Genomic DNA, 12,162 nt, shown 5'->3' with positions numbered 1-12,162 from the left:
TCTCTGTAGGTGATATATTTGTTATGGAATCGCTTCCTTTTAGGTGGTTGTAGAATTTGACGTCTGTTTTCTGTATTTTGATAATCAGCGTGTATCGGCCTAATTCTGCTCTGCAGGCATTATTTGGTGTTTTACGTTGTACACAGAGGATATTTTAGCTGAATTCTGCATGCAGAGTCTCAATTTGGTGTTTATCCCATTTTGTGAATTGTTGGTTGGTGAGCGGAACCCCAGACCTCACAACCATAAAGGGCAATGGGTTCTATAACTGATTCAAGTATTTTTTGCCAGATCCTAAATGGGATGTCGAATTTGATGTTCCTTTTGATGGCAGAGAATGCCCTTCTTGCCTTGTCTCTCAGATCGTTCACAGCTTTGTGGAAGTAACCTGTGGTGCTGATGTTTAGGCCGAGGCAGGTGTCGTTTTTTGTGTGCTCTTGGGCAACAGTGTCTGGATGGAATTTGTATCTGTGGTCCTGGCAACTGGACCTTTTTTGGAACACCATTATTATTGTCTTACTGAGACTTACTGTCAGGGCCCAGGTCTGACAGAATCTGTGCAGAAGGTCTAGGTGCTACTGTAGGCCCTCCTTGGTTGGGGTCAGAAGAACCAGATCATCAGCACAGTAGACATTTGACTTCAGATTCTAGTAGGGTAAGAATGGGTGCTACAGACTGTTCTAGTGGCCTCGCCAATTCATATACTGTATGTTGAAGAGGGTGGGGCTCAAGTCTCACCACACGGCCCTGTGGAAAGAAATGTGTGTTTTTTGCCAATTTTAACTGCGCACTTGTTGTTTGTGTACACTCATGCCAAATTTAGTCAAAAGCTTATTTGCAATCAACAAATTGGTTTGTTTGTTTGTCAATTAGGGTGTGCAGTGTGCAGTGTGCAGTGTGAATGGTCATTTGGTAAACCGCCAATTTGACATTTGCTCAATACATTGTTTTCATTGAGCAAATGTACAAGTCTGTTGTTAATGATAATGCAGAGGATTTTGGGGTCAAATTGGTCTCCACTTTTGTGGATTGGGGTGATCAGTCCTCGGTTCCACATATTGGGGAAGATGCCAGAACTGAGGATGATGTTAAATAGTTTAAGTATAGCCAATTGAAAAGTGTGGTATATTTTATACTTTCATTAAGGATACCATCAACACCACAGGCCTTTTTGGGTTGGAGGGTTTGTAATTTTGTCGTGTCGTTCATTCAAGGTAATTGGAGAATCCAGTGGGTTCTGGTAGTCTTTAATAGTTCATTCTAAGATTTGTAATAGATCATGTATATGTTTTTGCTGTTACTTCTATGTCAAAAAGATTGTAGAAGTTGTTTATCTATACATCTCCATTTTGGATAGGTAACTCTTTGTGTTGTTTGTTTATTGTGTTCCAGTTTTCACAGAAGCGGTTAGATTCTATTGATTCTTCAATTACATTGAGCTGATTTCTGACATGCTGTTCCTTCTTTTTCCATAGTGTATTTGTGTATGGTTTTAGTGATTCGCCATAGTGAAGGCTTAGACTCAGTTTTTCTGGGTCTCTATGTTTTTGGTTGGATAGGTTTCTCAATTTCTTTCTTCGGTTTTTGCATTCTTCATCAAACTATTGATCATTGTTTTTCATTTTCTTAGGTTGTCTGCTTGAAATGTTTTGATTTGATAGGGAAGCGGAGAGGTCAAATATACTGTTTAGGCTTTCTACTGCCAAGTGTACACCTTCACTATTACAGTGAAATGTTTTGTCCAGGAATTTGTCTAAAAGGGTTTGAATTTGTTTTTGCCTAACTGTTTTTTGGTAGGTTTCTAGACTAGTTTCCTTCCATTTATAAAATGTCTTAATATTGTGCATTTCCATTGACTTTGATGATCGTTGTTATTTTAGTTATTCAACTTCCTCCCAAAACATCTCAAATGTGGACTTTCTCATCTAGCATAGTCACTCAGTAAAGTAAGGGTTAAATACAAACCAGTTGGGGTAATTATGAGTCAAACTACTGACATACTCTTAGATGTTGTCACGTCCTGACCTTAGTTCCTTTTTTATGTCTCTATTTTAGTTTGGTCAGGGCGTCAGTTGGGGTGGGCATTCTATGTTTTGTGTTCTATGTTTTCTATTTCTATGTGTTTGGCCTGGTATGGTTCCCAATCAGAAGCAGCTGGCAATCGTTGTCTCTGATTGAGAACCATACTTAGGCAGCCCTGTTCTCACAATATGGGTGGTGGGTAGTTGTTTTGTGTTGCTGCACCTTACAGGACTGTTTTGTTTTACTCTCTTTGTTATTTTGTTTAGTGTTTCTGTTCTCATAAATTCTAACATTAACACTTACCACGCTGCGCATTGGTCCGATCCATCCTATTCCTCATCAGAAGAAGAAGACAATCGTTACAGATGTGTTGTGAGTCACTTTTTTCCATCATTGTGGTTATTTCTTTCCGGCAACAGACTCCCCTCCCTCAGAGTATATGGATCCAGCACTTTCCTTACTTTCCTTATAGTGGAAAGAACGGTGAGAATAATCATTCAGTAATTCTACCATCATAAATAGTGATTGGTCTTCAGCATTGGGCCAGAGAAGGTGGAGCATTTGATGTTTGCTCTTTTCTTTCTGCTTTTTAAAAGGAAATGTGGTTCATGACCTTTCTGCTTTTTCCCTTGAAGTTGCTGTCAGTGTTGCCAAGACTGCTGAATACATTACTGTAATCATCACGGTGGTTAGCCAGACTGCTGAATACATCACTGTAATCATCACGGTGGTTAGCCAGACTGCTGAATACATTACTGTAATCATCACGGTGGTTAGCCAGACTGCTGAATACATTACTGTAATCATCAAGGTGGTTAGCCAGACTGCTGAATACATTACTGTAATCATCAAGGTGGTTAGCCAGACTGCTGAATACATTACTGTAATCATCAAGGTGGTTAGCCAGACTGCTGAATACATTACTGTAATCATCAAGGTGGTTAGCCAGACTGCTGAATACATTACTGTAATCATCACGGTGGTTAGCCAGACTGCTGAATACATTACTGTAATCATCACGGTGGTTAGCCAGACTGCTGAATACATTACTGTAATCATCACGGTGGTTAGCCAGACTGCTGAATACATTACTGTAATCATCACGGTGGTTAGCCAGACTGCTGAATACATTACTGTAATCATCAAGGTGGTTAGCCAGACTGCTGAATACATTACTGTAATCATCAAGGTGGTTAGCCAGACTGCTGAATACATTACTGTAATCATCAAGGTGGTTAGCCAGACTGCTGAATACATTACTGTAATCATCAAGGTGGTTAGCCAGACTGCTGAATACATTACTGTAATCATCAAGGTGGTTAGCCAGACTGCTGAATACATTACTGTAATCATCAAGGTGGTTAGCCAGACTGCTGAATACATTACTGTAATCATCAAGGTGGTTAGCCAGACTGCTGAATACATTACTGTAATCATCAAGGTGGTTAGCCAGGGCTCGGTAATATAGAAATCCTACATGAATCAAAACAATAGTCCTGTTTTGTTGTATAATCAACACTAGGAAGAGAAGTCCTGTTTTGTTGTATAATCAACACTAGGAAGAGAAGCACTCAGAAACTACGAGAACACATAGGCTAGATTTATTCTACTGAGGACCAAAGGCCTTTTTGCTGTCAGAGCTGGAAATTATGTGGTGTAAACTGAAATAACCATTAGACTAATGGTCATTAATTGAGGTTTGTGAATAAATCACATTTGTGTTGCATTCAAAGAGGTGGCATCTGTGTTGCTTCTCAGCAACAATCAACAGAGGAGCCAATCTTACCCTTTTCCTAATAACGGTTTCTATGGCGACCAAGGCAGAAGGTAGTGAGTAACGTGAGTCTGTCTCTGGTAGAAAAGGGAAAGCCACCTAACACATGAGAAGTCAGTTTGCTAATGAATAGTAAAGTCTAAAGGCTAGCCACCTGTGACTAAATGAACTCCACCTGTGTCCACTTGTCCTATGGTAATTATCCTATGTATAGATGGACTGTGGTATGGGGTCACTCTATTGATGAAGTGTGCTCACTAAATGTCTCATTTCTGACTATGTAGAGAGAACATGTCTTTCCCTTCATACATAACCTTATAGAAAGGAGAGAAAGTGATTTCCAGAAGCATCTATTTAATCTCTGTTAACATCACAGTGAATGTGACTTGTCTCTCTCAAGTGAGAACCCACGTATTGATTTTGGAGGTTAGTCACCCACTGAGTTGTTGCATCGGGGAGCTGTGAGCTACAGAGTTTCCCAGAGATGAGGCGGGAGAGCTACAGAGTTTCCCAGAGATGAGGCGGGAGAGCTACAGAGTTTCCCAGAGATGAGGCGGGAGAGCTACAGAGTTTCCCAGAGATGAGGCGGGAGAGCTACATTTTCCCAGAGAGGTGGAGGGAGAGCTACAGAGTTTCCCAGAGATGAGGCGGGAGAGCTACAGAGTTTCCCAGAGATGAGGCGGGAGAGCTACAGAGTTTCCCAGAGAGGTGGAGGGAGAGCTACAGAGTTTCCCAGAGATGAGGCGGGAGACCTACAGAGTTTCCCAGAGAGGTGGAGGGAGATCTACAGAGTTTCCCAGAGATGAGGCGGGTGGAGGGAGAGCTACAGAGTTTCCCAGAGATGAGGCGGGTGGAGGGAGAGCTACAGAGTTTCCCAGAGATGTGGAGGGAGAGCTACAGAGCTAAAGCACACAGCTTGCTGAAGGCTTTGTTAGTTAGGGCTTCCTTGAAACTTCGTTAAGGATGTGGGAGGTGTTGCGTGGCCCTACATGCCTGCCGAACGCACATCTAACAAGCATGTTGATTAATCAGGGTGAAATGACACGATTCAGCAGAGGTGGAGAAAAGCAGAAGAGAGAATCTCCCTTTATATTATCCCCCCAAACAGATAGGGGCCCTGAGACTGGATAGGAACTGGAGTTCAAGTAGAGGTCAAGTAGTAAGTAATCTAGGTTACCCAGAAGTAAAATTCTCACAAGTTGTCACTTCCTGTTTACATGTGAATCTGTCCATGAGAGATTAAGTAGTAAGAAAAAACGTAGGGCCTTATGAATATTATTGTTATGATGGGAACTGCTCAGACAGTTCTAAAACAGTATACTTGTCAAAGACTAACCATCCTCATTGGTTCATAGAACACACCTAACTAATTGAGCAGCAACCCTCTGGACCAAACAGCGGTCATGGCAATTGCATCTTTATAAGATAGTTTCTTATGGTGTTTACATTATTACTTTTACTTGTTAGAATAATTGGTTCATGTGTAAATGCTACTGTTTGACTTTCTATCCCTCTTCTACTCTCAGTAGGACCATTCAGCAGGCTGCCTGTCATCATGGTGTCGGATTGAGTCAAATGCCAGAGAATCTCTAATTACTAAGCTCTTCAACGTACTAGAGGCCTGATAAATCTGTTTAATAGTGACAGTTTGGTAATTTTTTTACTTATCTATTTTTTTACTTAACACTTATTTTTCTTAAAACTGCATTGTTGGTTAAGGGCTTGTAAGTAAGCATTTCACTGTAAGGTCTACTACACCTGCTGTATTCGGCGCATGTGACAAATACCATTTTATTTGAATTAAGGGTTTATAACTGTTTAAAAACTGCATATTGGCCCAAACTAGATTTTGCTATTGATCATAATGATCAATCAATTTAGCAACTTGAGTGGCATTGAGTGCCAGGAAAGTCTTTGAAATGCAATGACAAGAATGCTTATAGAATAGTTCATTAGACTTCCACAAATGCAGCCAGGGGAAATCTGCAGTTCAAAAAATAACAACGTGGCCACCACGCCACTGTTTTGGTAAAAAGCTGAGTGATGGGGCGAGACAAATGTAACCATTCTTAGACAGTGCTATTGTGTCTATAGTGGAGTAAAACAGGCTTTTTTTTCACATCATGACGTGTGGAGGAAGCAAACGCATCACAACCACAAAAACATCAGTCTGGATATTGGGAGGGTGTGGCAGACAATGTTGAGTTCTTTAAATGAAGGACCTCTAATAATGAGCCGAGCTGGAGAGAGAGAGTAAGATAGCGAGAGAGGGGGGGGGGGGGAGAGAACAGACGCAGTGTTGGGAGCGAGGGAGGGAGGGCTGGTAGGGCGTACGATGAGTCACCTAGCCAGAATATTTATAGAAAGACCAGGAGAGGAGGGGGCTTTAATTGAGCAAGACAAATTCCTCATAAAACATCTCTACACACACACAATATATATGTATACACACACACACACACACGGATAAATACAATGGTATGAAACATTGAAGAAAACCTGCCAGACTTTCTGTTCCTCTGTGCAGTGCATTTGAGTCTTTTGTAAAGTCTGCTCTTGAAATGTCAGCTGCTGATTGATGCATTGAACTGCAGGTTAACAAAAAACTAAATAATTCAGTCAACATTCATACCAGTTATAGATTCTGGCGATATGTCTATATGAATGCAGCTGCCACTTTATTGAAGGCATTGGAGGCAGTTTATCAAAACGCACCATACACTTTATTACAGCGACAGGTTCAGAACACACCACTGCATTCTGTCAGAAAGTAGGCGGGGCCTCTGAACTCTTGTAGATCAATGCATTGCTCTCTTTGTTTATAAAGCACTCTTGCACAAACTTCCACCATACTTCATTATTAACCTGAATGAATTTATTTTATGATTGTATTTTGAATCTCTGTTTTACTTTCGTAATGTATTGATGTGCGTATTTACCAGACCCGGTCTTAGGAATGGCTCAGTGGATATCAAACTCTTGAGATTCCTTCTCTATCCACTGAGTAAGATAAATCTGGTTATAGTCTACAATAATCTACCAAACTCTCTAGTGTATCGATGTGTATATTTACAGTGCCTTCAGAAAGTATTCATACCCCTTAACACATTTTATTGTGTTACATCCTGAATTCCAAACATGCTTTGCACACTTGGATTGAACAATATTTGCCCATTATTATATTCAAAATCCTTCAGCCTCTGTCAAATTGGTTGTTGATTGCTACAGTACACAACCATGTTCAGGTCTTGCCATACATTTTAAAGTAGATTTAAGTCAACTGTAACTCGGCCACTCAGGAAAATTCACTGTCTTGTTGGTAATCAACTCCAGTGTAGATTTGGCCTTGTGTTTTAGGTTATTGTCCTGCTGAAAATTGAATTAATCTCCCAGCGTCTGCTGGTGTCGCACCCTGATCTATTTCACATGATCTTTGTGCTTGTCTCCCCCTCCAGGTGTCTCCCATCTTCCCCATTATCCACAGTGTATTTATACCTGTGTTATCTGTTTGTCTGTTGCCAGTTCGTCTTGTCACGCCTACCAGCGTGTTTTTTTCCCCCCGTGCTCCTGTTTTTCCTAGTCTCTGTTTTCTATCCCTCCCGGTACCGACCTTTTCAGCCTGCCCTGACACTGAGCCCGCCTGCCACCCCAGTACCTTTCGGACTCTGACCTATTGGCTGCCCCTTGTATTTTAATAAATATCAGAGACTCAAATCATCTGCCTCCTGTGTCTGCATCTGGGTCTCGCCCTGTGTCGTTATGTGGAAAGCAGACTGAACCAGATTTTCATCTAGTATTTTGCATCTGTTTAGCTCCATTCCGTTTCCTTTTTATCCTGAAAAAAATCCTGATTACAAGGATAACATAACATTATGCAGCCACCACTGTGCTTGGAAATATGGAGAGTGGTGCTCAGTAATGTGTTGTATTCAATTGGCCACAAACATAAAACGTGTTTATTCAGAATGTTGTTTTTTTTTGCAGTATTACTTTAGTGCCTGATTACAAACAGGATGCATGTTTTGGATTATTTTTGTTCTGTACAGGCCTCCTTTTCACTCTGCCAACTGGGTTAGTATTTTGGAGTAACTACAATGTTGTTGATCCATCGTCAGTTTTCTCCTATCACAACAATTAACATCGGTAACTATTTAAAAATTAATATAAATTAATATCAGTTTTGTCCTGTTTTTAAAGTCCCCATTGCCCTTATGATGAAATCCCTGAGTGGTTTCCTTCCTCTCCGGCAACTGAGTTAGGAAGGACGCCTGTATCTTTGTAGTGACTGGGTGTATTGATACACCATCCAAAGTGTGATTAATAACTTGACAATGCTCAAAAGGATGTTCAATGTATGTATTTTTAAAATTCCATCTACCAATAGGTGCCCTTTGCAAGGCATTGGAAAACCTCCCTGGTCTTTGCTTGAATCTGTGTTTTGAATATATATAATTATTTTAATATTTTAAATAGTAACCTGTATTTAACTAGGCAAGTCAGTTTTAGAACAAATTCTTATTTACAATGACTGCCTAACCCGGCCAAACAACACTGGACCAATTGTGCACCGCACTATAGGACACCCAATCACGGCCCGGTTGTGATACAGCCTAGATTCGAAACAGGGTGTCGGTAGGGACGCCTGCAGTGCTTTAGACCGCTGCACCACTCGGGAGCCCACTGCTGGACTGAGGGACCTTACAATTATCTGTATGTGTGGGGTTGTCTATCAAAACTCATGTTAAACACATGCACACAGTGAATCCATGCAACTTATGTGACTTGTTAAGCAAAGCTTTACTCCTGAACTTACTTCACCTTGCCATAACAAATGGGTTGAATACTTATTGACTCAAGACATTTCAGCTTTTCATTTTTTTATTCATTTGTACAAATTTCTAAACATAATTCCACTTTGACATGATGTGGTATTGTGTGAAGGCCAGTGACAACATCTCAATGTAATCCATTTTAAATGCAGGCTGTAACACAAACTGTGGAAAAAGTCATGGGATGTCAATACTTTCTGAAGGTACTGTATGTAATTACAAGACTCGTCTGTAAAATAGGACTCAGCATGACTCCCTGACAAAATAAAGATCAAATAAACATGTCCTTCAGGGGCAGGGAAGCATATTGCATCATCTGTGTGTGTTATTTATGGTATTGTTATAAACTATAAATACCTGCTTCATTGTTGGTCCTCTCCACCTCTCTCCCAATACTCTACCTCACCTTCTCCTCCATTGACAGAGAAGACAAAGGAACCAGTGTGTTTCTGATTTTCTATACTGTTCACCAAAGTACATGTTTATTTTAGTACAATGTATTTATTATGTTAGTGGCGTGTCTGAGTGTAAGGTGTAAAAGTCACTGTTATAATCACTTGCCTGTGTCTTTCTACGTTGTTGTTGTTGAATGGCGAGAGTTATCAATGTTTTGGTGTTGACTTCTGTGACTTCTCTGCATGTCTTCACTGCACTGAGACCCCTGTTGCCGAGGGTAACAATACCACAATGTCTCACTGTGCTATAAGGTGTAAAAAGCCAATTGAAAGCCACTTCGTATCACCTGCTCCTGAGGGGGCCATCCACCAATGGAGCGACTTCCTTTGTCACCATGGATACTGCCGCTCACAAAAGCCAAGTGGCATTCTCTGCAGAGGAAGTGACAAAGAGCAAATAGATGAGAGAAGAGATTCAATACCAGCAGGTGTGACAAAGTGTACGTGAGAACTTGTGTGCATGTGTTGATGTGAGTTTGAGATGTGTTGGATACATCTCAGGTGATGTGTGTATGTTGATGTGCATAGGTCAGTGTGTGTGTATGCGTGTGATTGCTTGTGTGCATGCATACCTACACACACACACACACACACACACAGTGAACACATAGTTCTGTATAATTGCAGTCATTTTTCTGAGGTGTATACGATAGATAGAGAGAGAGGTGTATACGATAGATAGAGAGAGAGGTGTATACGATAGATAGAGAGAGAGGTGTATACGATAGATAGAGAGAGAGGTGTATACGATAGATAGAGAGAGAGGTGTATACGATAGATAGAGGTGTATACGATAGATAGAGGTGTATACGATAGATAGAGAGAGAGGTGTATACGATAGATAGAGAGAGAGGTGTATACGATAGATAGAGAGAGAGGTGTATACGATAGATAGAGAGGTGTATACGATAGATAGAGAGGTGTATACGATAGACAGAGAGAGAGGTGTATACTATAGATAGAGACAGAGAGAGAGGTGTATACTATAGAGAGAGATGTATACTATAGAGAGAGAGAGGTGTATACTATAGAGAGAGAGATGTATACTATAGATATACAGAGAGAGATGTATACTATAGAGAGACAGAGAGAGATGTATACTATAGATAGAGACAGAGAGAGAGATGTATACCATAAATAGATAGAGAGAGAGGTGTCTACTATAGATAGAGACAGAGAGAGAGAGAGGTGTATACCATAAATAGATAGAGAGAGAGGTGTCTACTATAGATAGAGAGAGAGGTGTATACTATAGATAGAGAGAGAGGTGTATACTATAGATAGAGAGAGGTGTCTACTATAGAGAGAGACAGAGAGAGAGAGGTGTATACTATAGATAGAGAGAGAGAGGTGTATACTATAGATAGAGAGAGGTGTCTACTATAGAGAGACAGAGAGAGAGAGGTGTATACTATAGAGAGAGACAGAGAGAGAGAGGTGTATACTATAGAGAGAGAGAGAGGTGTATACTATAGATAGAGACAGAGAGAGAGAGGTGTATACTATAGATAGACAGAGAGGTGTATACTATAGATAGACAGAGAGAGAGATGTATACTATAGATATACAGAGAGAGATGTATACTATAGATAGACAGAGAGGTGTATACTATAGATAGACAGAGAGATGTATACTATAGATAGACAGAGAGATGTATACTATAGATAGACAGAGAGGTGTATACTATAGATAGAGAGAGAGATGTATACTATAGATAGAGAGAGAGATGTATACTATAGATAGACAGAGAGAGAGATGTATACTATAGATAGAGAGAGAGACAGAGAGGTGTATACTATAGATAGACAGAGAGAGAGATGTATACTATAGATAGAGAGACAGAGAGGTGTATACTATAGATAGACAGAGAGGTGTATACTATAGATAGACAGAGAGAGAGATGTATACTATAGACAGAGAGAGAGAGGTGTGTATACTATAGATAGACAGAGAGAGAGATGTATACTATAGACAGAGAGAGGTGTATACTACAGAGAGAGAGATGTATACTATAGATAGAGACAGAGAGAGAGAGGTGTATACTATAGAGAGAGACAGAGAGAGAGATGTATACTATAGATAGAGAGAGAGACAGAGAGGTGTATACTATAGATAGACAGAGAGATGTATACTATAGATAGACAGAGAGGTGTATACTATAGATAGAGAGAGAGAGATGTATACTATAGATAGACAGAGAGGTGTATACTATAGATAGACAGAGAGGTGTATACTATAGATAGAGAGAGAGATGTATACTATAGATAGACAGAGAGAGAGATGTATACTATAGATAGACAGAGAGACAGAGAGGTGTATACTATAGATAGACAGAGAGAGAGATGTATACTATAGATAGAGAGACAGAGAGGTGTATACTATAGAGAGAGACAGATAGAGAGAGGTGTATACTATAGATAGACAGAGAGGTGTATACTATAGATAGACAGAGAGAGAGATGTATACTATAGACAGAGAGAGAGATGTATACTATAGATAGAGACAGAGGTGTGTATACTATAGATAGACAGAGAGAGAGATGTATACTATAGACAGAGAGAGGTGTATACTACAGAGAGAGAGATGTATACTATAGATAGAGACAGAGAGAGAGAGGTGTATACTATAGATAGAGAGAGAGGTGTATACTATAGATAGAGAGAGAGGTGTATACTATAGAGAGAGACAGAGAGAGAGAGGTGTATACTATAGATAGAGAGAGAGAGGTGTATACTATAGATAGAGAGAGGTGTCTACTATAGAGAGACAGAGAGAGAGGTGTATACTATAGAGAGAGACAGAGAGAGAGAGGTGTATACTATAGATATACAGAGAGAGATGTATACTATAGATGGAGAGAGAGGTGTATACTATAAATAGATAGAGAGAGAGGTGTCTACTATAGATAGAGACAGAGAGAGAGAGGTGTATACTATAGATAGACAGAGAGGTGTATACTATAGATAGACAGAGAGAGAGATGTATACTATAGATATACAGAGAGAGATGTATACTATAGATATACAGAGAGAGATGTATACTATAGATAGACAGAGAGATGTATACTATAGATAGAGAGAGA

Source organism: Oncorhynchus keta, chromosome 18 (genome assembly GCF_023373465.1).
Source record: "Oncorhynchus keta strain PuntledgeMale-10-30-2019 chromosome 18, Oket_V2, whole genome shotgun sequence".
In the NCBI taxonomy this organism is placed as follows: domain Eukaryota; kingdom Metazoa; phylum Chordata; class Actinopteri; order Salmoniformes; family Salmonidae; genus Oncorhynchus; species Oncorhynchus keta.
The sequence above is the reverse complement of the archived record's forward strand: the minus strand, read 5'-3'. Positions refer to the sequence as shown.